Here is a 21666-nt window from a genome sequence, read left to right on the forward strand (position 1 = left end):
TATTGGCAGAAATATGGGAAAGTATGTTTTCATTTAGGTATAATCACCTGAAAATGAGAATAGTTTTTTGTTGAATAATTTGTATTTCGTTACCTTAGAATAAGCTGTTTATATCTACCGATGGAGCGGCCCCTATTTTGTACTGCCATGTTTCTACAGTAGCCCAGAATGGTCAAACCGAACACTGGCTCTTGAGAGGGTCTTTTGTGTTTTCTACACGTATGGAATGGGAGGGTTAGCGGAATATAACTTCACTACTAGATGCCACTAAATCCTACACATGGGCCATTAAGTTTTAAGTAGGCTGGTATGTACCTTTTCTCAGATTTACAAGCAGATCTAAATACTTGCTGGTCTGTGTAATGATTCATGTTTAACATGTTTTTAATTGTCCTTGAATCAGAGAGGTGCGGGAGCTGAATCCTCCAGAGGTGTCGGATTCAGTCCTCCAGTTTGCCTCGTGGGGCGTTCATGGTCAGCAGCTGGTGAGTGGTTTACAGAGTCAGATAATGGCAACTCACCCTAAAAACAGTGAAGCATTAAGATGAATCTTCTTATTCAGCTATTATAGAGTGACCATACATGGGCGGCCTCGACCTGACACAATAAGATTAACAGGCAGGCAGACAATCAAAATACAGTGTAACCTGTAAATATATTAATATTATTCTACATTTTACTTTGTATTTAATGTTATTTACTTAAGTTTTTTTCCACTTCAAGCACTGATCCCAATTATTACCCTCAGCCCCACAGCAGCAGCCAAAGACAGCAGCAGCTTGCCTGTTAACAGGGGCATATGGTGCCTGAACAGCGTAAAAAATGCCCAAATGCAGTGCTAGGGAGAATGATGTGCTTTTTTATCCAAGCATGTGCATAAACCAGCCAATCACTGTCTGGATGGGCTGGGACAAAAAAAGGTTGACATGGTAATACAGCAAAATTTTGAAATGTTGAACTCGTTCTGCATGAATGGTTCTTATTATTGACAAGTTAGCTCGTTAACACTAATTAGAGACTAACTACCATGGAGACATTTTTCTTGCACAAGGATTTAATGTATGAGAACAACATACCATAATGAAACTGCTGTAACTGTAATTAATATTATATAGGTGGTAAGCTAAAGTATGTGACACTACTGTATGAAAGTATAATATATAATAAATAAAACTAATATATATATAATATTGACCCTAATCTCTAAATATATTAGTATTATGCTAACATTAAAGTTTTTATTGTCATTTTATTTAATGTTATAATATTGTACTAGTACACTAATTTACAGTAGTTACTCCTCCAGGTGGATAGAGCCTCTGCAGTAGCCAATCCCCCCACCCCCTGCATTCCACCCACTGTGGGTATCTGTCTGCCTCCTGCCCCCACTGTCCTCAAAATATGGTCACCCTAAGCTATTCAGTTCTTATGAATAAAGTTTTTTGCTTAAGATTTCCCTTTAATTATCCAAGCAAGTCAGTAAAGTAAAAAACAGCGTAGTAACCCAAATACAACTTAACATCTACTGAGCTATATCTCATTTAGTCTCTTCTACAGTGGGCTATTTCACCAAGAAATTCATATTGCAAATACGACAAATGTCTCCTCCTTAACAGATGCGAGCACAGTTTATTCTGGCCCATAATCCTGCTTGTCTTATTCTCAACAAGTATCACAGTTTCTCTGCAGCACTATGTTAAGCTAAAACATGTATAACATTCATGTAAGAAGTTATTCTGTGATAAAATCCCATGTTTGGATATTAGAGAGCCTCAATGTGTGAAAATGCAAAAATGACACAGCAAAAATGCTCTACTAATGCTAAATGCGATTTGTTATATAGCTGGAGGCTATGAGATTATTATAGGGATTTGTGTAGTCCCATCATGAATATCAAAACTGTGGTGTTTAGTCAAGGTACAATTGTAGAGCTCAAATGAATTGATTTATCAGTTAGTCGATCGACAGAACATTTCTCAGCAACAACTTTGATATTCAGGAAGTCAAGGAAAAATGTCAACAATTAGAAGGTTTAGGCTCCTCCAATGTGACAGCTTTTCTCATTTTTTAAATATAATTCTAATTTAATATAATTGAATTGCTGGTTGGGATAACTAGCATTTAGCTATGTTAACTTGGCATTCGGGAAACTGTAATGTAGATTTCTTGACTGAACAATGAATCCAATAATCAAGAAAGTAATCAGCAGATGAATTGATAATGATGATAGCTGCAGCCCTAAACAATTGCGTTCAAATTTAATTTTTTCTTTTCATTCAGATTTTAGTATCATGCATAATAAATTGCGCTCATAGAATCCTCTCTGCTCTGAGGTAAAGGCTAATCAAAGGCTATTTTTGACTTAAGAGGAAAGACTCTCTTTAAACTAAACAGTTACACTAATCAAGCTGTGGCTGGATGACATGTTGTGGTGACCAATGCTCTCTGTGTGAGTAATGCCTCCACAGTATTGTGCACAGAATAATAAGTCCATTATTTTCACCAGTGCAGACAAGGAAAGTAATTAACCGTTTGATAGCATATTTATCTCGTTTCCTCTGTCTTTCTGCCTGCCCTCAGTGGAACCTGTTCTCCAGGAAGCCCTGCAGCAGTGTGTCACACCGCTAATGACAAAGTAGTATTATTACTCATGAGCCACTCAAGAGATGAGCCACTCATTGAAAATGTTGTCCGAGTGAGATCAGTTCAGTACTCGGTTTGTTCAGCAGAGATGTTCTATTGCGTCAGTTCTTGTGTGCTGTGCTGTAACTTCAAGACTAATGCATAAAAGGTGACAGGAATGCAAAGACTTAACATGTCTGTGTAACATCTTTAAATGCATTCTTGACTAAATGAATCAAACCCAGTGGAAATATGACACCAAGCTGATATTACCACACTGTGTGTTTCCTATCCATCGCATTTTTTCTTACAATAATGTGTGGAAATGCTTAGGTGTGTTTTGTATTGCACCGTTTGTGGCATTGTTTTCAAATTAAGACCCTTGTGCTATCTATCCCACAGATATATATATTTGAAAACAACATTTACTACCAAACGGATGTTCACAGCAGCTCCTGGAGGCTCACGTCTTCTGGACAGGAGGGGATCATCTTCAATGGCATCACAGACTGGCTGTATGAGGGTAAGAGAGAGGCTGCAGAAACCCGGTACAATGGATCAAATGCTAGCTATAGAACCTGGCATTCCTCTAGCTGAAGATCGCATTATTTCACATATAGGCCTAAATGTATTACGTGTGTAAGGCTTATTATTTTCACAATGTAAATCTAGATGTTTTGTAGGCCTGTGGCGAAGGTAAATAATTTTACGGTACATGTGCACAGTGTGCATGGTCTATTGTGTTTTCTGCTGGTGAGAACAAAGAATGATAAATCCAACACCTCTTTTGTGAGTCTACATGGAATTTGCATCAGTGTAATAATTACCTTAAAATTCCCTTACACTTTTAATGTTGCAATGTGGTTGATGTATGTTAGGCTCTGTATGTGTTATGTTTCCACCTGTTTGTTTTTCGTCCTTAAAATGAGTTAAGGCACATCGAGCACATCACACAGTCCAGTCATTCGTTCATTTGGACTATTATTTAACCTGCCATCAATTTACTTCTTGACTAATAATATATGTTTGATGAAAACTGAATACACTGAACAAAATGAGGAGCATAAACAGGGAAGATTGTGTCAATAATAAGCACGGAGTCCTGAGCCCCACTCCCTCGGTCAGATTGTCTGATTTGCCTTTTCTTCCAGAGGAGGTGTTGCACACACCGGTGGCCCACTGGTGGTCTCCTGATGGCTCCAGACTGGCCTACCTCACCATCAACGATTCCCTGGTTCCTAACATGCTCCTGCCCCGCTTCACAGGCTCTCTCTACCCCAGGGGGAAGGAGTACCCTTATCCAAAGGTGGACGTTAGAATACAATAAGCCCAACTGGCATGGATAATGCCTCTATTTCCATAATTTCAATTAATTAGGTGGTCATACCACATGACATTGCTGCGTTGATTTGGGGTATTGATATGTTGTTGGAACCTAGTATTCCAGTTAATGGGACCTTCTTTTACAAGAGATTTCATACAGATTTATATATTTCAAAGAAATATGCAAATCTTTCTAGGGCAACATCTAGGGCTAGATCTAAATAATTAGCTGCAGTTGAAATCTGACTGATCATGATGTCATTTATCTTACTTTATACTGCACAACAACCCTTCCAACCTGCCTCTGCAATAATCTGCAAGGGGACGTACCTCCTTGCATTGCAACTTTATTGTATCAAACCAGCGTTATGAATAATACAACTGCAGACTCTCTGCTTTAGCTTATCCATGAAGGTTAGTCAATCCTTTTCTCGTTGAATTCATGTTACAGTGACTTGCTTCCTTTGAAGATGGATGACTGTAGGGATCTGTGGCACTGGGTGGGATAGGAGAGGGATATGATTTAGTAAGGCAAGTTAACACACCTTCCAACCTTTGATGCGGGTGTTTAGTGTATCAAATGCATCTTAGATGGGAGATGATTTGTGGAAAACTGGTGGAATGGGGGTCATAAGGTAGAGGGCAATCTCATTTGTCGGTTCAGACCCACAGACGATGGACAGACAGACATCTAATTAATGAAGCGCTACACTTAATCTTAGCCTTTTTTATACAGGGTGTAACAATTGTTTTACACACACACACACTCAGACTGTTGCTTATATCCTTGAGTGGGGTCAGTGTTATAATACTGTGGGACTAAATGAAGCAGAAATTTAATTGGGTTCTCCTTTTGTCCATGAGAACACTGCAGTCTGACAGTCATATGTCTACTTCAGTCACTTGGGGATAAGTGTGCGTGGTTATCTCCTTGTGGGTCAATACACAGTAAAAGTAAAACCCTAGACAATATTCTTCATGGGTATCATGTAGGGATGGGGGAAAAAATCGATACAGCATAGTATCATGATCATTTCTGTGGCAATATTGTATCCATACACGGACATCAGCTATCGATCTTTGTACATGAGAATTTTACTTTGTTTTCCTTTGGGGACAGTTGGAAATAAGGTAATAAATTGCAAAATATCGCAATATGTTTAAAATCGCAATAACATCGTATTGTGACATAAGTACTGCCGTAATATCGTATCGTGGGGCCTCTGGTGATCATGTGTCTGCGCTTAGACAAATACCTAATTACTGTGACAAACTATGCCATACTACAGTCTGGTCCATACTGGATTTTAAGGCCAGTGTCGATATCTGTTTTGTTTTTAAAGGTCAGGGTGCAATGCAACTTGTAAATTAAGGTGGATTTAGCATGAGTGATAGCAGGATTCAGATGTGTCTGATCCATCAGACTGCTTACCTGCCATGTAATACGCCACAGTGGCGTGCGTAGAACAGAATAGTGCTATTCCAAGAAGTACCTCCAAAAGAGCAGAAAGTGAAAGATTGATGAAGAAACGTATGATAACCAGTAAAAAGAAGTGAGCGCAACGTATCGTAGATGCTGTCATCTTTGTGATAGGTTATGCTGTATTTTTGAGATTTCCCATGTCATGTAGACTAATGAGCTCTATTTTTGAGGAAGGCTTAAGCAAAGGAAATCAACTGACTTGCCCCCAGGCCTGCACAGCAAACAGCAACACAGTTTGTTCTCTACTTGTTCCATATTGTCATTATATTCTTTGTTAAAGTCCTACTGGCATTGTTCATTTTGACAGCGTATAAAAATAGAGTGGAGCGTGTTGCTCTGTGCTTATTGTTATTGCTACAGTGCATGTAGTGCATCACGGATATTACAACCATTTGATTAGAATCTGTGAATGTAATTGTACATTTGTTTTCATTCTAGATGGGACAAATCAATCCCACCGTCACACTCTATGTCGTCACTCTAGATGGCAGCTCCCTAACAACTGAACTGAGAGCTCCTAACAGTTTTGAAAAGATGTATGCTATAAATTTGAAATAATAATAATAGCATCTTATTAATTCCAGGTTGCTTATGTTAGTTATTTGCTCACCACTTCCTGTATTGGTTGCCCTTAGTGAGTACTACATCACCATGGTGAAATGGGTGAACCAGGAGAGGCTGAGTGTGCGTTGGGTGAATCGCGCTCAAAACGTGTCAATTCTTTCTCTGTGTGATGTCACAACAGGTGCCTGCACAAAGGTAAGAAAGTTGCTGTTAATTTAGTCTTCTAAAATCCACAGTGAATTGACAGAAGTGTTATGTACTGAATTGATCTTTCCACTTCAGAAGCATGTGATGACATCAGAGAAGTGGCTTGATGGTCAGGTGAGTGCATCACTCCAGAAAGCCTTCATTATCTTTGATAAGCTCATTTATAAGCCTATCAGTAACTTGTTAAAGGAACATGTTAATTTTCACATGAGAGCTGGTCATACAGCCAAATCTCAAATGACCGCCACAAAAAACAGGACAGTTACTAATAAAGAGCATGCAAAAAAAAACATTGAAGGGGGTTGGAATTACTTAGAACCACACAGGCTCACATGGTAAATTCAGCATCATGTTTTTTTTCCACAGCACTAATTCAGTACAACAACATGTTGCTGTTGCTATGAGTTACTGTTTTTAAAGAAGTAGGGAAATATTTATTCACTAACTTTTTCCAACTACTTACACTTTGTTGGGTTTGTTTTTAGCTCTGTTTTGCTTCTGTCAGTGAAAAGGAAAAGAAAATGGTTTGATTCAAATCCCAACAACAAAGGGACAAATTTTGAACTCTGAGCTGCTTTTAATGTGAAACATTGTGAATTTCACTTAGGGTAGCAAAGTAGCAGTGATTTTCAAGAGGAGAACTCAGAACAGTAGAGTTGTGAGTAAAACATAACTGCTGTTGTACTGATTTAATTAGTGCTATAGAAAAATGTGTATTGTACTGATTTCTTTTAAACATCAAGTAAACACAGATAACTAAGTTTACTTAAGCACTAAACAATATCAACAGCAATTTAAACGTGTACTAATTCAGAAAAAAGTGAACATTTTACTTGTTAATAGAAGAAATTAGACATATAGGTCAATCAATCAAGAAATCATTTATTATTTGTCCCAAATGGGCAATTTGTGCTGCAGCAGGCATATTAACACAACACAAAAATAAAGGAATATATGACATACAATATAATATAGAAACACACATACACACAAGAGTGAGCCTATACACCAGATTCCTTACACCAATGCAACGTTGGTTGTCCTAACTAAAAAACAAAGGCATTGACAACTATAAAATATATGTACGCCTATCACACCGCTAACATTTTGTACTACAACAATTATCCCACACTACGATATGATATTTTGCGAAACCTAGATAAGATATAACCCTGCAGATAAAATACCACAGATAGGATATATCTCAGTTCCAATAAAACATTCCAAAAACCGATACATACAGTAGTTGCCCGCAAGTGGTTACCTCCTTCTGCTATTTGCATTTGATACCAAGGTTACCATACCAGCAGATGATGGGAAATGAAATGACAGATTCAATGAAAGCTCTATAGAATGGAGACATTAGAGTCTTGTCAATATGAAATTTAACGAGTTTCCCTTAACAAGAAAGGCGTTGCTGGCCCTTTTTGCATAGGTCAAATTTCAGGTAATTATCAATCATAGTGCCCAAATATTTATAATTAGTGACCATGTCCACTGCCTGTCCTTTGACAACACTATTCTGGGTGGTCTGAAATGTATACACACGTCTTTTGTTTTGGAAACATTAAGTTGTAAGAAATTTTGATCACACCAGGAAACAAAATCGTTAACAACTAAACCATGACCAGTTTCATCATCGCTGAGAAGGCTGAGTCATCAGCAAACTTAATAATGTGTCTGTTGTAATAATGGCTTTGGCAGTCATTTGTGTATAGAATATACAGGAGAGGAGAAAGAACACACCCCTGAGGACAGCTGGTGGATGATTTCAATTTTATCGTTCACCCTGCACACTGTCTTCTGTTAGTGAGAAAATCGAGGACCCAGCCTGCAAAATCCACCTTAAAATTATTAACTAGTTTCTCAACTAGCATATGAGGTTGGATACTACTGAATGCTGATGAGAAGTAAACAAAAATAATTCTAGCATGGTTCCCGTTACCTTCTAGGTGTTTATATAGTAGATTGAGGAGGGTGATGGTAGCATCTTGCACTCCCTCTTCATCCTGTAGGCAAACTGAAAAGGGTCAAGAAAGCACTCAGTTTTAATTAAGAGCTGTTTTTTGACGAGTTTTTCGAATGACTTCATTACCAAGTAAGTTAGGGCCACAGCCCTAAACTCGTTATGGACTTGGGGGTGGTTTCCCTTGGCAACAGGCACCACAATAGACATGGTACTCTCTGCTGTGTAAGTGACGGTTGGAAAATATAATTAAAAATAGGAGCTAGCTGCTCTGTGCACACTATAAGCAGACGACTGCTTATATTATCAGGACCTGGGCTTTTCCTTGGTCTGCAACGTTTAAAACATTTAATCACACTCTGCTCATCAAAGAAAGGGTTAATAGGCATAATAGGCCTACAAAGAAGTCTGTAATAAAGGCCTTTTTCAAATAAATGCCGACCACCAAAGCTAGAAAATAACCTTTTTCCTTTTTGAACTTAAAGTTTTTCAACCTGGATATTATTTCTCTATATTTTAACTTCTATATTCTAACTGACTAATAGAGACAACATTTTTTTAAATTGGTCCAATGTTGAATGAGTGCACTGCAGTCAGCAGCTGCAAACCCTTTGTCAAGGGGGTTTGGTGGCTTTGGCAAAGGGACGAATTAGCGACTGTTTCTGATTAAAGAATCTTACTCTTTAAAAAAGGTCTTCTCTGTAGGGATCCTTTCTACAATGTTGTCAGACACTTGTAATAACAATCTGAGCCTGTCAGTGGCAAGTGAAGGGGCGCAAGTGCCCACAAGGATTGCGTTGCGGCTCTGTCTCACTGGAAACATAGGAAATGACTTATCAATCCAGTGAATGCAAATTTTGTGAATCCATTTCTTCCTGTGCTAAGTGCTTGGTGTTGTACATGGCAACAGATATTAATGGCAGTGTCTGTCTGTTTTTTGTCTCTTTTCTCAGAATGAGGAGCCCGTATTTTCCAAGGATTGTACAACATTCTTTATCATTATGCCTTTAAAACATGGCGGCCGTGGGACATTCAACCATATCACCATGGTCTCCAACCAAGTAAAACTATTACAAACTTTTAATAAAATGAATCCATTTAGTTAGGGGCTTTCTCTCTTTAAATTAAACTTCTTCTGTATGTGTATTCTGTCCCCTTATCTGTCCTAAGGGCCTCCAATTATTCATGCTGGTCATATGATTCCCTTTTTTAAGTCTCATCTTTTTAAATTATATTCTAACTTCATTTCCTGAAACACCAGAGAATTACGAATACATTCACATGAATAAATTACAGAGAGGGTTGTACAGTAGACGCACCGGAGGCACTGGCTTCTGTGCCAGATTAATTCAGGTTCTGTAAAGATAATAAGTGAAACAAAAGTTTTAGATTGTTTGCACCCCTTTAAGACCATGTGGGGCATGTGAGGTCATGTTAACATGCTTTCTCAGCTCTGTTGTGTTTTATTCTTTCTCGTGCTCATAAGTCTGAGGGTCAAGAGGTCAGCCTCCGCCACCTGACCTCAGGAAGCTGGGAAGTCTCTCAAATTATGGCCTATGTTGAGAGCACAAACTCAGTGTAAGCATGAGACACTGACACCATACAATCTTAGGTACCATACAATGTGATACATGTGATACACAATTGAAATCTCAAATAACAGGGTTGTTTTGTGTTTTTTTAGTTATTTCCTTAGTACAGAGGAAGGCTCAACACAACAGCAATTGTACAGGTACCATAGCAATTTCACTTTTATAGAAGTAGAGAAGTCACCATCATTCATTAAGGAATAGTTTGACGTTTTGGGAAATATGCTTGTTTGCTGTCTTGCCAAGAGCTCGAGTCAGATCAATAATACTCCTGTGTCTGTATAGTAAATATGAGCAAGAGTGAAAAGACGTTTATCTTAGTTCTGCATAAACACTGGAAACAGCTAACCTGGCTCTGTGGGAAGGTAAAAAAATCCACCTACCAGTGCTTCAGCTCAGTAAAGCAGGTTTTATATTCTCTATTTAATCTGTAAAAATGCCAAGGAAGCCGCTGCAGCCGGCCAAGAAATAGTTGGGCACATAACCCGCCCGCCCCCTCGTATAACCATGACTTGTTTTTACACTTCGCTTGTGTATGGATTAAACAAATGAGATGTTGATGAGAAGTCGCTGGCATCACATGTAGTGTACAGAAATAAGTGGTATCAATCTTCTCTTCTCAGTCATGGCAAGAAAATGAATGAGCATCAAAGATTCCAAATCTTGTGAGACAAATAAAAAGTACTTTATCTTTCAGTGAAGCCTTATGTGTCAATGGTGTATTATTGGCCATATTAACATATTTAATGGCTATATTCACACAAGTGAGAAATGCTGCTCTGTAGTTAAGTTTCCATGCAAATGTAACTCGTATTTTAAATGAACTTCCAGAAAATCAGTGAAATGAAAATGCAAATGTATACACGTTTCCATCCACTGCTGTTATGTAAATATTAGTTGGTTCATTGAGATAAACAGTTGGTGGTGCAATTCTGCCATTAAACCATTGTAGAAGAGGAGGGCATAATGAGTTGACATAATAAAATCCGCACCTGCTAAATCTCAACCAGTGGATAACCATGTGGAAAACATGACATTTCAGTTTGTTTTATGTATTAATGTGACAAAGGTTACAGTCTCCTCATCACCCCGAACAGATCTGATGTCTTTGTTTACCACCATTTTTCTTGTCTATCCAATTCCATGTATGATGATGTATTTACATCGTTTTTATTGACACATCACTTTTTACATCTCAGCAAATTACATACACACATAAAAACATGTTGATCTAAAACACACATCATGAGTTAAACCACATTGTTGCTGACTGCATTTTATTTTGGCACACTTTCCATTGTATTTGTTTTATTATAAGTTGCAAATCCTCTCAAATCAACTTCTTTTGACCTCACACACCTTTGTTCTTGTCCCCAAACAGAGTCTCCACTGTGGATCCATTCAATAGAGAATGCCTCACATGCTCCCTTATCAAATCAAAGTGCACCTACTACGACGCTGTCCTCAGCCCGAACTATCAACACGTTCTTCTCAACTGTAGAGGTAACACCGAATTATGACCACAACAGCAATATCAGCACTGAGTGGTTCGTAGCAAGGTTGCCATGTATGACAACATGAAATCACATGTTATCGGTTGATTTCCAAATCAATTCACATCACTTAATAGCTCTTTTTTTTATTTGCCAAAGCTTGGTTCACTGCCAGTTCACACACTCATGGTTCTAAAATGTTCCCAGAAAGGTTACCTCATTATTAAATGAATCTTAAGGTTTGCTGAGCTGAGTCAGTGGATCACATTTATTTAATATTGCGAGTTGAAACATTTCAAACAGCTACTACACACTTGAATATTTACTTTAATTAAATATTTTCAGTAGAAGAGTGTGAGTCTGCTGTATGTAACTCACATAGGAGAGAGTAAAAACTTACAGTGACTTGTCAGCCTATTACCACATCAACAGCAAGAAACAAGATTTAAAATAAACCCCAACTTTACTCTCTTGTAGGCAATACTCCTGCAATGAGCTTTTCTAAACTTTACTAAAAAAGCTTTCAGACAGCTACGATCAAAGTATTACTTATATCAAAGACTGCTTTTTATTTGATTGAGATCTGTTTTTAAAAAGATCTGTTTACTAAACTTTAACCTTTTATCTTTTATAACTGTTATATTTTCTTTATATTTATTTAAATAAATGGGGCATAAAGATTGTCTACTTGAACTTACGCTGAGCTTCATTATATTAAAAATAAAGTTGCCTTTCCTGACCTAAACTATTTTGTTCCCAGGTCCTGGAATACCCCAAACTACTCTTCACAAACTAAGTGATATGAGCAGTAAGTACTCTGGCACTGGCAAACTTGTACCAATTTAGTATTCAGACTCTTTCACTCAATTGCATCAGGTATATGTATTCATCATATTTGGGTAGAAGTTTTTCTTGTGTGCCTCCAGCGTCTGAAAAGTGCATTAATCGATCAACACATTTTTGGAGATTAAGCCACTAAGAGTTATTAAGCCAAAATTCAACAATGGAGGATTACTCATGACTGTAGAAAACTGGATATGAGTATGCAGTTAATGTTAACCCGTTAAGTGCTTGAAATGTTGTTGAGTGTATATCAAAGGCACTCAGAGCCGCTTCTGGCACTCTGCGGTAGATAAATGATTATCTTCCTCCGCTCCTACAGGCTCACAGATTGAGAGATGTTGATTATTATTATTATTGGGGTGGCAGTAGCTCAGTCAGTGGGGGCTTGGCTTGGGAAATGGAGGGTCACCGGTTTGAATGTGACTATTGTGTGTTTGATAATGTGCAAAAGAAATGCAGTGAACCCTTTGGAATTACCTGGTTTTCTGCCTCATTTGGTGATAAAATATTGACAAACACAATAGGCATAAGCTAACAAAACAGAAACAATTAGCATTTCTCAGGTATTTACTGAACACACCCAATAAATATTGGCGCTGGTGGAAAAGGTAAGTGAATCTGATGGAACCTCCTTTGGCATCAATGACCTCAGTCAAACGCTTCCGGTAGCTGCGGATCAGACCTGCACACCTTTTAGAAGATCTGTTGTGCCATTCCTCCTTGCAAAACTGTTAGTCCCACTAGGTTCTTTGGATGTCTGCTGTGACTGGCTCGCTTGAGGTCTCTCCACAGCATTTCTATCGGGTTAAGGTCTGGGCTTCCACTGAGCCACTCCAAAAGGATTTTCTTTTTAAGGAGCCATTCAGAGGTAGATTTACTTCAGCGTTTCGTATCATTGTCCTGTTGCAGGACCCGACCTCTAGTGAGTTCAGCTGGTGGGCTGACACCCTGAGATTTTCTTGTAAGATGTCTTGGTAAACTTTTGAATTGCAAGTATTTCAGACTCTGAGGCAGCAAAGCAGCCCCAAATTCTAACGCTCTCTTCACTGTACTTCAACAGTGGGATGATGTTTTTATGATTATATTGCAGATGCTGTGTTTTCTTCCCACACAACTCCACTTTAGTCTCATCCATCCACAAAGCATTCTCTCAGTAATGTTGTGTAGTGTCCAGATGCTCTTTGGCATATATCAGGCATGCAGGAATGTTTTGTTGGAAAGCAATGACCTCCTCCGTGGTGTCTCATGGTGGACTCATGAACACATATGTTTGCCTGTTCCAATGACTTCTTTTTTGCCATGGATGGCATTCTTCAAGGTGCCCACCTTGGCTGGGTGGCCACTTCTAGGGAGATTTATGACAGTTCTCAATTGCCTCCATTTGTAAATAACGTGTCTGACCTTAACCCTAACACAAAAGGTTGCACGGTAGCTCTAACCCACGCCTCCAAACTGTATCCTATGTTGACAAGTACAATACTATAATGTTGGATTGTGTTTGTTCATTGTTTTAACTTATATGACCGTAATACTGCAAATATATGGAAAAATTCCAAATGGCTCACTCTGTTTTTCTTAGCACTGTATGTGAACAGGGTTTTGAAACTCTCAATAGTTTATAGCCAAGCAGGACAATGAAATGAATTAATTATAGTGGATTTTATCTTGTTATCTTGAGTTTTCTTGTCTCTAAATTAATTCTCCTTCTTGCCCTGTCATCTAATAGAGAAAACAACTCTGGAAAGGAACACAGTATTAAGAGATGCACTGATAAACAGGACAATACCCAAGTGGGAAAGAAGAACTGTACAAATCAACAACATGGGTAAAACATTGCATCACCTTTGTGCACAACTGTGTGCAAAACTTGTTTTGTAATACGGATTTGTTGTTCTCTAACTTGGCCTTAAGAATTGTCTGTGTTGTCATCATTACTACCACTATTGCCATGTTTACAGCAACCAACAGTTTTTTATCTTCACCACAAGCCCTTTTTAACTGTAATACAAATAACTGTCTTTACGCAGGCTTTACTTTTTTACACTGAACTAAATAACGCCAGCATAATTCTGCCACACTGTGTGATTTCAGATAGAAGAGGTGTGACATCTAGTGTGAAGTATAATATATGTGTCGTCAGGCAGCAACGTGAGATTTAACTTTAAAAGTTCAGGCACAACCTTTCACATACAGTGCATTTTCATGCACACTGTTTCTCAGAGGAGATGCACTGTAGTAACCTGGTTACTGTACTTTCCCGGTTAGCTTTTTCCCGACCTTAACGTTTAACTAGAAATGACAATGTCGATCTGTCCTCCATTTCGGTCCGGACTGAAATATCTCAACTAATGAACTATTTGATGGATTGGCGTTACCTCTAGTGCAGACAGCCTTGTCCTCTTTGGGATGAATTGTAATTTCTTAAGTAATCCCACTTTTAAATTACTGACATCATCTGTACTTTGGTTGATGACCATCAGCCTCAGTTGTACTTTGTGTTTAGAGCTAATTAGCATATTGACATGCTGTCATGATTAACTAAGATGGTGAACATAGCAAACATTGTATCTGCTCAACATCAGCGTGTTAGTATTGTGGTTGCTAGGTTATCAGAATGCGACATTACACGCACTATAAACCATGATGACGACCAACTGACAGCAAGCACCTTTGTTGTATTTAGCTGAACAACATAAAAAAAGTAATAAAATTAAAATGGTGTGTGCAGCTACTTAACGAGAATAGGATGTAGGATAGGCATACATGCACACATACAGGGTATGAAACAGGCATCCAGTTGGCTTTTCTAGCTCATGTGCTGTCGGTACACTTGTAGTGTGTACTGTCATGCAGACCCCGGCAGGCATGTGGATACCATGAACTGGCCTGAAGTCTTGTTTGTATATGTGTGTTTGGAGGCTGATGGCCCAAAATGCGGCTGGAATGTACAAATAATCAAATGCTTAAAGTGTCAGTCAGTCACACATTGGATTGAGCCGACAGCCAATCTATAGTCATGGTAAGGCTTTCTCAGTCTGACATCTTTGTTCTACAAATTAGAAACCCAGTTATGTATATAGAGTCCATGGCAAGAAATCAGTTTTCTCCGGGAGAAATCTAACAGCGGAAATCAGGTTTCTCTACGTCCCTACCCAAATTACAAAACTGTATTTCTCGTTAACATGGCATAAAAAATGGTTACTGCAAAAAGCCAAACTGTAACCTTTTCAATGCACTGCTGGGGACAGGAGTGATAGTTTCCAGCATATTACATTTCTAACAATGGAACAGTCAGGCTCACTAAGATCTGAATATCAGACATGTAAATTCAGGATAAACACAAGTGAGCGAACAGGTGCAGAGCTCTTTGAGGTGATTAGAAATCAGAAATGGAGCAGTACATTGTTTCAATTAGAGGGGACAACTCACCATATGGCTACCTTTCTTTAATCTGTGCTCACTATTAGAGACAAAATAATACATATGAAACACTGTCACAGAAACACTGTCATCATATGTTGAACGCATGTGAACCTCTATGTTTATTTCAGGTTTATTGTGGGTTTTGTGGGATTTTCATAGAACCTTCTGATTCTTCCTCATTCAGGTCATAGTGCACATACAGCAGTAGTCAAAGGCAACTACATTAGCAGTGTAGCCTTAAAGACATTTTAACACTCATTTAATAGGCTTCATGTTCAGTTATTGAATTCTTTATCAGGTCTGATAGGTAATATGCTCACTTATCCTCTACTGAAAGTGCTGTCCTACCTTTTCCTCACTGGTTCACAACAGTTAACACCTCTAATAATGATCCCATGACTGCCTCTTCATTTCACTGACTCACATTACATCCTTGCGTGAACATAGGTTTTAAGAAACGTCCTAGCCATAAGGCAGTTGTCTTGTACTTCCTACTATGCTATACATTAAATTAGCTACTGTGTTGACCTGACCAATGACAAATGCACTTTAGACTAAATGTTAAGCTGCGACTTAGCACAAATGAAGCAAACAATGTGTTCTTGGGTACAAATGACCTGATATTAAAATATTGAAATTCTGTTGTTGTTTTGCAGCACTTCGTCTGGAGTTAATTGTCCCAATACGTTTGGATGAAACAAAGGAGCACCCACTTTTACTGATTCTGTACGTCATTTCAAATACATGTGCTATTTTAATTAGTACTTCTGCTATATTGCCTCATTTTAACAACGCAGAATAATTCAGTCAATAATATATTAAATGAAGAAACTAAGAAACAAATGCTTGGAAACTAAGCTGAAAATTTCTGCCTTATTTCAGAGGTTCCCAACAGGGTTGCAAGATACATTGGAAGTATCATGTGATGATTTATACATTTCAACATGATTTACCCGTCATACTTATTTTTTCAGTATTCCCTCTGATCTGTGATCAAGGGCTAAACTGGCTTACGGCTGGTAGATCTACGCAACCAATGACGATGGGCTGGAAGGAGACATTGTTTTGTTTAAAGGGGTCAAAAGCCAAAAAAGTTGGGAAACACTGAAATGTGTTTTCCATGCGAGAAACCATGTTTATTTATTCTTGGTTTATTTGGGGGTGTTGAAGAATCCTTGGGCTTCTTTGGACTAAACTCATACTGTCTTTGCACAGAGACAACTCCCCTGGCGGTCAGGCTGTGAGTGACCGCTTCTCTCTCAGCTGGGACTCCGTGCTGGTCAGCTCAGACAGCGTCATCGTGGCTCGTTGGATGGCCGAGGCAGCGGCTTCCAGGGTCAGAGGATCCTGCACGAGGTTCACCAGAGACTGGGAACTGTTGATGTTCAGGACCAGATCACAGCCCTGGAGTAAGTTGTATTTATTAATTGCACATTATTCAGTTGATTCTGCTTGATCATGTTAACAAACCTTTTCTACACAGCAGTGGTCCTATCATATCAACATTGTCCAACAGGTGTGATCAGATATTATACAAGAATACTTCTGACCAAGAACCCTGACTGGTCAACATTTATTTATTTTGGAAAAGATTAGATCTCTCTTTTTTTCAATAAATTTTGACTTTTGGAAATTTTTACTGGAAATGTTGAGTGTTGGAAACTCTGTTCAGCCTTTATGTGACGTTTTGGCAAATTTGTGTTTATCCTTACGGCTTCCTACATCAGCTGCGCTGGTGAGTCGGCTTAGAAATACATGTGAAGGACGTAGAAGCTGAATCTGTCCATGGAAAAATTGTTTTTTTCATCAGACATCAGTCACAGCAAAAGTGAGCTAGCAGGCAGTTATGTGTTTATATGTGTGAGATTTATTTTCGGAAATCCCACAATCTCTAGAAATGAACATTAACTCAAGATGGCTGGCTGACTCAATTGGGCCTAGAAATCGTCTTTGTTGCTAGAGCATTACTAAGGGATTACTTTCTGGAGTAGTAGTTTCCATTACATAGGAGTCTACTTATGTGACTGGTTGTTTTCCAGTTACGGTCAGACCCCATGTTAAGAGTGAAGTTAGGAAAACAGAGAACACTGGAAAACGTTTTTGTTTAATTTTGAAAGCAAATTGCCCCACAGTACGTATACATTTTGATTTTATCCTCTTTTTAATTTAAAAGAGGGATAATATTGTCCTGATGTATCGGCAGACTGATATATGTTTCCAACTAGGGGTGGAATCTCTGGGCACCTCACGATTCGATTAGATTAAGATTCAGAGGGCTGCGATTATAAAAAGATTATCGATGCAAAGTTTTTTCTCTACAGGATCCCTGGATAATTACTAAGCATTTAATTTGCACATTAAAATCCAAAAGAAACATCTCCTAATTAGCTTAAAAGGAATAGTTTGCAACCAGTTGTCAGACTCCTCTGAAAACTGAAAAATAATTATCAGGTTGTACAGTATGTGTACAGGACAGAGCTGCACACCAGTTTAGTCTAAGCTTGTACCAGATGTTCTCAACCCTTGACTAGAAAGTTAGCTAGTAATGACACACAGCTGATAATTAATATTACTTTGTTACTAATTTAGCTAATGTTACATAAATAAATAAATATTTTTAGGACCTTTTACAGGACCCAAGGACGCTTTACAGTGACAGAACAACAAAAAGTCATTCAGGATTGAATGGCTTGGTAAAGAGCTGGGTTTTTAGTAGATTTTTGAAAGTGTCCAGACAGGGAGCTCTGTGTGGATGGAGTTCCAGAGGGTGGGGGCTGTAACACTGAAGGCTCTGTCCCCAAAAGTCCTGAGTCCGGTGTGGGGGACAGAGAGCAGGCCTTTGTACAGGGGAGATGTTAGCTAGCGCTAACAGCCTTCACTTTTCCAGCAGTTGGGGAACCTACAGACTTTTATTAACGGACACACAGTGACCTACGCTGCACGTTTACTGCCATATTGAAAGTTACTGCTAATATTTTTCTTCGCTAACTTTCACCATCATGTTCTGCCGCTCACTCTCTGTCTGAGCGTCGAGTGTTACCATGTTCGCAGTGTGCCAGTTAAAATCATTACTTGCGCATTGATATTAATGATTATGTGACATTTTAGTAGGGTGGTTATTCATTCCGCAGCGTTTGTGTGCCAAATACAGGGGAACACTGCTGGTCTCTCTGTTGTGTCCGCCTTTTGCGTTCCATCAACATTACATTATCAATTAACATTTAATAATCCATTTTCAGACATTTGTTCATCAATTCATAATCTTCCACGTCCGCATCGCAATGCATCTAAGAATCGATTATTTCTCCCACCCCTATTTCCAACTCCAATTTGTCTTATAAGTCTTATAACTTATTCATCCATTATAACGATTTAAATAACTCACTTCCAGCAACTCGAAAAATATCCTATTTGTTTGTTGTCTTGTGTTAGCTGGCTCGCTAGCAGAAGGAACTTTTGGATTGCTACATGGATTAGGCTAGGTGTTGTGGCCAGTGAAAAGTTTCAAATAGGCTAGTTGCTTGTATAAAAGTTAAAATGTTTTTAAATAAAAAAATTGTCTTAGTACAAAACTGACTGACTGTTTACTGAAATACTGATTGTTTACTGTCATATCCTGTCTGTACTGGCTGTGAGGTTATCCCTTTCCAGTGTGTCTCCATCATAAGACTGATATGAGGCTTCAGGCTTCTCAGTTAGCCTAATCAAGTGGCAGCACATGTAGGTTTACTAACATGTGACAACCAGGATGTATCCCTCTGCCCAACCCAACAAGGAACCATTGTTCTCAGAAACACAAAGAGGGAATTTTGCACCAAGAAAATGGCATGTGGCTAACTCAGACTCCTAAATCCTTAAATAGCTAAAATTCAGCTGAATTTGTAAGGAACACGGACAATCTTTCAGTGTAGTCTCATTAGAAAGGGATAATTTTTTTGTTTGCTATTTAGTTAACTCACTCTGAATTTTCAGACACTTGGTCAAGCTACCCTATATCGATGGCAACAAAGTTGGAGTTTATGGAAAGGTAACACTGTATCTAACACATAAGTAACCACATAAAATATATACTGTTTCTTACCCAACATATTTTTAAAGCAGCTATATTCTTGTTTTGCAGGCTTACGGTGGATTTCTTTCCTCTATCCTGGTCCTCTCCCACAGCTCTATGTTCCAATGTGGCATCGCTGTAGCTCCTATAGCAAACTGGAGACTCTTTGGTAAGATGGGCAAGAATATCATACATACTTATATCATACATATGGAATATTATAAATACTTATAATATTACAATGATCTGAATTTGTAGCTTATGGTGCGTTCCAGTTGTACTGGGAAGTCAGAATTTTCGAGTTTAGCCCGACCTCAAAATCCAAGTGGGCTGCTCCATGCATCAACAGAGTGAAAGCCATAGTATACTGTTTATCCCACTTCTGTCTTTATTTGTGTGTCATTAAATCAGTCCTACACAGTACCGTCCAACTTTGCTACGGTGTCTCGTTTTTATCAAGTGGTATTGCTAACAATGTGAAGTGTTCATCTTGGTTTTCCAACTTAACTAGAATCAACTCGAGGTTAAAATCATTCCCAACTCTGACTTTCGACTTCTGAGGTAAATGGAATGCACCATTATCCCAATATTTGACAAGGTCATTCAAACAGCCAGTAACCCCAATTACTATATATATATATATATATATACACATATATTCATATTAAATATATATATATATATATATAGCCATGATCATGGAATTTAATTTATCAGAACAAAGCTAAACAACTAATCTACTGATTCAGAATGTCAAACAAACCCAAGGAGGCTAATGAATAGAGTGGAGCTACATTAATCATCAATGGCATTTTCTATTCGTCACATAGTCCAATGTTAAGTTAAGAAGTAATACTGAAAGGCTTTGGGAGTGTTATCATGGATGAATAGTGAGTGAATTAAAACAGCAACGTTGTCCCCATTCACAGTATCTCTCCATTAACTGTTTCCTTTTTCATCCTTATAAAGGGTCGGCCTACACTGAGAAATACTTTGGCTCCACGGCAAAAGACGATCACAAATATCAAGTATGACTGGATGTCGGTGTTGTTTTTGGCCAGAAAATGTATTATAAATAATTCTGTCCCACAGCTGTAATGCAAACTAGACTTGTGAAAAACAGCTCATTATGGACAAAGGAGCCCATTTTATTTGCGCAAGTGCAATGACCTGCACAAAGCAGTAGGTCTTGAGAGGAAGTTTCCAAGCACACCAGGTATTTTCATTCGTATGGAGGCATGTGCAAAGAGGCTGGTTGAAGTGGAATCCAAAATTGGAGAGAGCAGTGATCCTCTCAGCGAGTCACATTTCTTGTCTCATACCTCTGAAACAGCTGTGCCAATCACAGTGGGGCATGTCAGAAATGTCTCAAGTGGAGAGAAGGCTTCTCCAGAGAATAACAGATTATTGCTGTCTGGACGTGCAGACTGGCAGATGTGAACACACTGTACCACATAAACCTGCAGCTAAAGGAAGATATTGATACTTTTATTTTGCAACGCGGTAATCTGAATACATGACAGTTATGTACACAAACTTGCTTACTGTTGTATGATAAAATAAAACAAATCTAATAAAAAAGAAATACACAACAGATACAACAGTCGTTTGTGCTCTAATACAATAATGTTATCACAAAATATTGTAATTGATGTAATTCAGCAGGTGCATTTTCTTCTTGATGCAAAGGATTGAAACACTTTCATATTAGAGGTCAACTTCAGGTGCATTTAGAAACTGGTATTTGACTATAATTCTCCATAATAAGAGCAACAGCATTAATGGCCATAACACACGTATAACAACAGATAGAATAGTTACGTTATCGTATATACACTAAATTGCTATGCCAAAGAACATTAATGATATCATTAAAGAGAATGGGAAGTAGGGATTTACAGTTTACAGGGTAACACAGCAGAAACAGATGTGGTTCAGAGACGTCTGTCTATTTTACTGTTATTCTTAAATGACTTTACAGTCACGCACCTGCTTTGTTACTCACTAGACTCTACTGTTACTGTTACTTACAGTAACTCTTTGGCCACAACTATAGACACTACTATTGTTCACTTATGGGAACTGATCCTGTTCAAAGATTG

At 38.4% G+C, this 21666-nt stretch overlaps 1 pseudogene; it reads left to right on the forward strand.

Moving 5' to 3' along the window:
• Positions 1-21666, forward strand: part of LOC119903454 — a 147688-nt pseudogene that overhangs the window by 121989 nt on the left and 4033 nt on the right.

Source organism: Micropterus salmoides, unplaced genomic scaffold (assembly GCF_014851395.1).
Source record: "Micropterus salmoides isolate LMB-PRFRI ecotype aquatic unplaced genomic scaffold, ASM1485139v1 Ms_hic_scaffold_15, whole genome shotgun sequence".
NCBI classification, from domain to species: domain Eukaryota; kingdom Metazoa; phylum Chordata; class Actinopteri; order Centrarchiformes; family Centrarchidae; genus Micropterus; species Micropterus salmoides.